Source organism: Heliconius melpomene, chromosome 11 (assembly GCF_056956725.1).
Source record: "Heliconius melpomene rosina isolate 202511_hmr_F chromosome 11, ASM5695672v1, whole genome shotgun sequence".
Classification (NCBI taxonomy): Eukaryota; Metazoa; Arthropoda; class Insecta; order Lepidoptera; family Nymphalidae; genus Heliconius; species Heliconius melpomene.
Window position 1 is genome coordinate 4,343,852 of NC_140399.1, and position 6,635 is coordinate 4,350,486.

The following is a 6,635-nucleotide window of genomic DNA, read 5'->3' on the forward strand; positions in this document are numbered from 1 at the left end:
CAACACAATTACAACAGCACGAGCTGCAACTCATCCCCATGTTTTCCGATAAAGGAAACTATCGATATTACAGAACACAAATACGTAAACGTAAGCAATGGACAAAATAGACGTAAAATATGATGAGATTTATAGTGAAAATAAAGAGGATTTTACTGTAATAATATTACAGTAAATAATATTAATATTTTTTATAAGTATATGATATAAAATTAATATGATTACTAAAACATAACATATTTACAATTATCTGTATTTTATTAAATACAATAATTATTGTAACGTGAACTTAAGACTATAAGAGAACGCAATAAAGAATAAATATTTTTTTAATATTTAATTATCTATGTTATACAATGTCGTACAACCCTGAGTAGCGCTCTAGATGCGCGGGCGCCGAGAGGCCCAACGGGTGAGCGCCTTCTCCCCCCGCCCCTAAACCCCTCCCGCCACACGGGAAAATGTACCATTTACTTATTGAATGACAAAATTATGTCGAATATGCCCCTCGATAGTTAATATCAGCCCTTTTCTACTTATCGCTGTTACTTGAAACATTGCACAATTTTTTTGTAATATTTCAAAAAATCAATTTCTCGCTGTATACCGAATTCAGAGGGAGCCTAGTGTTAAGACATTCCATTTTCCGCCGATTTCTGGAGGCATTGTTGATTGACAGAACTTAAAGCCGCACTTTGCCTCTACACCAAAGCGGAGAAATGAAATTATATTATTGATGAAATGATTTTATATTATTTCTTTAGCGGAAATCAAACCCACAACCTGTCGCGTTTACAATCACACTTTGAGCCCCCTACGAAAGACCTTAATATTTGAAGTTTTCATTTTATTTATATTTAGGTAAATCTACTCAAGCGCAGAAAGGATTGTTAGAAGGAAAAAGATAGACGACTAATAGCAGTAGGTATGTACGGCTAATACTAGTTTACCTTGACTCCAGGTAATTTTATAACGAAGACGTCGCTGTTTTTAATATTACCCCCGCGATTTGTGCTTTGTCATATTTAAGTGTGATATTATTTATCATTTATAGCATAAAAGTCATATTTTTTTAAGAAAATGGCTGCCTTTGATATATCTTATAATTATTATTTACTCTACATCATCTACATCATCTACATTTACAAATTTACAGATACAATGTAAACAATACATCTAGTAATAATAAAATTATTAACAAATTAGTTACAAAATTATACACAAACATTTGACTGTTATGGGTTCGATTCCCATTCAAAGAAATGAAATATTTAATATTTTCATTTATTGACACAGTTCACTACCGCCAATCAACACGTGTGGAGCCGGGTGTCTTAACACTAGGCTCGCTCTGCCTACCCTGCTATATATGTGACACAGGGTGAAGCTGAAAAAAAAAAGAAAACATTGTTAAAATTAAACCTTTTAATGTAATTTGATGAAACCTTTTTGGTGCTTTGGACATTCTCATGTCGGTAGACTTTCATCTACTTAACACATACAATGTTGCAAGATAAGCCATAATTAAATTTTACCTTTACAATCTACTATAAGTACCCACTGTTTTAAAGCAATAAACATACATTTGCCTAATAATCTTCTATAAACTAAGTAGGTGGTACCTATTATTTGAATAAGTAAAATGTGTATTTTAGAAAAAAGAAACGGCCATTGTCATTGGCAATTATTTTATACATTAAGGTAATTGGTAGCTGTTATATTTGTTTTTAATTATAAATTGTGTTTTAACATACATGTCCAACATTAAAAATTCGTCGGGGAGTGGGGAACAGTATCTTAACACTAGGTTCCCTTTGTCTAACCTGCTAATTTGGGATAAAAACCCTAATCTCTACATTATAATATCTCTACAGTATTTATTATAGATATTCGTAACAAAACAATGACTTATGGTAAATTATTATCAATTCATATTATAATTGCTAATATCGTTAGAATGTTACTATTCAAAACATATTGATATAATAAGAAAATTGACGTTTCTATTTACAAATTTCCTCCCATGTAAATATAGCAATTTAAATGACTTTTAATTTAAAAAAAAATACCTGAGGAAGTGAAATATTAATTTACGTTTATATTTCCATTTCTTCGGTCTGGCGTCGAGGCAAAGCGTTGAGTTCTGCCGCTCAACACGCAATGCTTCCAGAATTCGGCAGAAAGTGGGAATCGGAGTGTCTTAACACTAGGTTCCCTCCTACCCTGCTTTGTGCGAGATACAGCGTGTAGCTGATTTGATTTTATTTAATTTCAATTTACTAACAAATATAATCATGTGCAATTACGTAGGTATCATCAAATAAACAGGACGCGAGGGGCGAAACGTCCTCCAATATCACAGGTCACGGGTCTCTGATAAGCGTTCACCACTAACCTTAGCGATTGTGAAGATACTGCACTCAGCGAGTTAAAAGTGGCTGACTTGCACAGATTAAAAACTTTAAGAGCTATTTAAAAATATAGTTTGAGGTTTTATAGGTTTTATAGATTTTTTTTTATTTGCTATTGTTGAGTGCCGAGGAAATGTATAGTTGTAAAATATTATATTTAATTATTAATTTATTTTATTAATATTATTTATTTATTTTATTAAATATTATATATTATATTTGCGAAATTCTATTAACAAATTACAAAATACGCATAAATGTTATTATTAGGGTTCTATATAATTATTGGGATTAATAATTATAAAAAAATATACTAAATACGCAAGGCGGCAATTGTTTAGGTATGTCATATTTCTCTACAGTTTCTTAAAATCTGTCATCATGCCTTTACTTTGCCAATGGTTACTGTAAACAAATCTCAGGTTCATAGAATTTTTATTATAATAGTTTCTAATTTTCAATATATTTTTTATCCTTATTCGTAACTTGGATAAGGAAGAGTTTAAAAAAAATAAACTGAAGCAAAGATAATAATAAGTAACATAATAACGAATGAGTATTTATTTCTTCTTTTCTTTTTTAACCAACTTACATGTATTTTTTAAATAAAATATTTAGTTAAATAATCTTTAAAAGTAAAGACAGACAAAACCACTTAATATCGGAGGGCGGGAAAAACCTAGTGAAAAGGTACTCTGATCTTCATTTGCCGCCCATTTCGAATGTTACTGGTGCTGCCCGACGGTATGTTCAATTTTACCTGATCGAAGAAATTTTAATATAATTACCAATAATCGCCTGAGTACCGAATCTACAACAATTAGATATTGAGTTCAGATAATATTCCAATCTACAATGGCGTTATAAAAGTAAATGTAGGTCCTTTACCATAGCTTGGTAAACTAAACCTACCAAATTACACTTGTAGTTCACCCGCTAATGATTTTCCATCACGAAAATCATCGGAAACTAACATTTATAGCGAATACAATCGGGGTCGCATCAATGAGACGGGTTCAGGAGGAAGTGCGCTAGCGAGGGTTCTATTTGATTGTGATGCAAATTCCCTATTTCCGGTGGGGGAGCTACAGGTGGGGGTCGCGCCACCGACTGCGACTACCACTCAATTGCGAACAGATTGATGGAATGTGTTTTATTGAACAACGTAACAACCATAAATGATTCCTTCTTTTGTGATTGTCTAAATCATTTTTTTTGTATAAAATAATTCGCCTCTTTCAATTTAAAATGAAGGTGCAAGCTATATATAAGTGATTATTTAATAAAATAATATTTTATGCTTAATAGGTATATAATTATGATAATAAAGTATGAAATACATATCCATAGCGGGAATATTCCACAGCGGGGAACTTCCCAATCAAAACACTGCTTATACATACATCAAGGTTAACAATAAGAAAAGTATGAAATTTCTCAACACTTTAGAAATTAACTTTTTTCGCAAATACATTCAATGTAGAGACACATTTTTTACTGTTTTATTATAGTATAGATAAAAGATATAGATAAAAGAAGAAGATATAGATAGTAATTACAACATGTGACGACCAGGAGCGTATATTACAAGTAACAAGGTAATCTTATGGCTAGTAATTTAACTATTTTCTTTAATAAGGAAGAACACCTTTATGCGTCCTAATGCTTGGAATTAGTACTGATTAAACGAGCTTTTAAGCAAAACAAAATCTTTATCAACTTTTAGTACTATAGATAAACATTAATTATAATCAATTTTCCATTTTAACAACTAGTGAAGAATTAAATAAGCACATATTATTAAAGTTAACGTATTGAACAATTGGATACAAAAAATATATCAGTAAAATGAAATTTGTTTAAAAATTTCGACTGACAAATTTAATTCCGTTATTAAAATTATTATATTACACATACCTACATAGAAAAAGGAAGAAATAAGATTGAAGTCAAAAGGATGTCATTAGATATGTACATAGATGGAATTAATTATAACTTTTCGTGTTATTTTTAATGAATGGCACTTAATTTTTTTACTATTCCTGCTACTAGTATGAATAACATATTTTAATTAACTTTTGGAGAATTTCTATTTTTTTTACATAGAAAGATATTGTTTTTAATAGCATACCACGAGATGATATACCTATATAGGTATGTATGTCACGGTCTGCTTGTTAAATGAAGCGCACTCTAAATCCCCATCTCTCACAACCAAATGCAAACTAATTAAAGTGGATTATCTACATCTTTCCAATGTCATTAATGAAAATAAACATATTAATCTATATATATAAAATCGAAAGGTCACTCACTCATCACGAAATCTCAGAAACTACATGTGCTAGGAATCTCAAATTTTGCATAGGAGTTATTTATAGGACGTAGGTAGGAATTTGCAATATTCGACTTCTAAGGGGTTGTATTTGGGGTTGAAAATTTGTATGAAACTTCGTTACTACAAATGCTAGGAGTCTCAAATTTTGCATGGACATCACTCATCACCTCATCACGTAGGTACTCGTGGAGACAGAAATCAATAATAACCTAATTCACGCAGGTGAAGCCGCGAGCGGGCCGCTAGTATTATATAGATTTATTTTGATTTATAATAATATCACACAGCATCGAGTGCCGTCATTTAAAACGCTGTCTACTCTAGCGATATGTAGAGATGACAATTTTTATTTCATATTTTATATAATATAATATAATATAATATATAATATAATATAATATATAATATAATATATAATATAATATATAATAATATAATAAAGCGGAAGAGTTTGTTTGTTTGTTTGTTTGTTTGTTTGTTTGTTTGTTTGAACGCTAAGATATCTGGATCTACTGGATCGATTTATTTTGTTTTTGTTTTGTATGAAAGCTGCATTCTTCAGAAGTGCTATAGGCTATATAACATTACATTACACATATATACTAATAAATTAAAATACTTTCTAATTTGACATGCAATTTATTCTGCCATGTTAATAACAACCGTCGTCGCTACGCGACCGCGTTCGTTACCGCGTCATTTTGATATTCATCCTTATGAAAATAAATATAATAGTCACTTTTAGCATTTCATCTAGATTGAAATTATATTTCTATAGAAATTATATTCTTATATTTCAAGCAGGCGTAGCCGCGTCCGGGTCCGCTAGTATTTTATATAACTGACTGTACAAAAGAAAAAATTAAAAAATCTGCAAATTTTGACCTTCGATCTTGAATATTATTTTAGAATACATGGAATCGGTGATGACTTCTGATATTTTATTCGTAATAGTGCATCCAAAGTCTCTACCAAATTTCACCTCTTTACTAACTTACAAACATATTATAGAATAAATGCAATAAAATAAAATAAAAAATTACCTTTCCTACATTTCTTCCTTCCATAAATAAAGTCCTTAATAATAATTAATGAGTAACATTTTGAATTTTCTCATAATTACGTCCATTTTTAAAACAAAATCACTGTACTGTTCACTAAAATTGATATGCAAATACACCCTTTCCGGTATTAAAAACGTCACAGAGCGTAGGGGTCGTGTTCACTTTAGCGTTAAAAATGAAATCCCACATATATATGCCGATAATAATTGTGTTTATCACTCTCGGTATAATGGGGAGGGTCAATATTTATGTTTGTTTTATTGTTCTTTTGCTTACGTACTTAGGGGGGGCAAGTAGACATTTTTAATTTTTTTTCAGCATCACACTGCATCCTAGTGGAAACCTAATACTGAGTGGCGGGACTCAAGACCACGCTTTACCTTGACACCAGACCGAAAAATTGAAAACATTAAATATTTCCATTTCCTTTAGTGGGGATCGAATCCACCAACTCTCGCATTTAGTCACACTAGGTCTTAGGATTATCTATGTTTATATTTCATAAAATATTCTTGACGCCTTAAGGGCTCTACAAAAATCCTTCACCCAGTATAAAGATAGGACAGTGTTTTCTTGATCCTCTTCTTTTGTACATTAACGTAGCGGTTCGATTTCCACCCTCAACTATCGACGTAGTAGATAATTAATCTTTTAAGGTTGTCTGCAAAATGTCCACTTTATATACTTACATGTTTACGTTGCAAATATGTTTAATATTAAATGCAGATAATGTCATATGTCATATAGAGTCTAACCGTATATAAATATATTTTAGAACGCTTACTTGCTTCTAAAGATTTTCTAAAAGAAGTGCAAAATTAA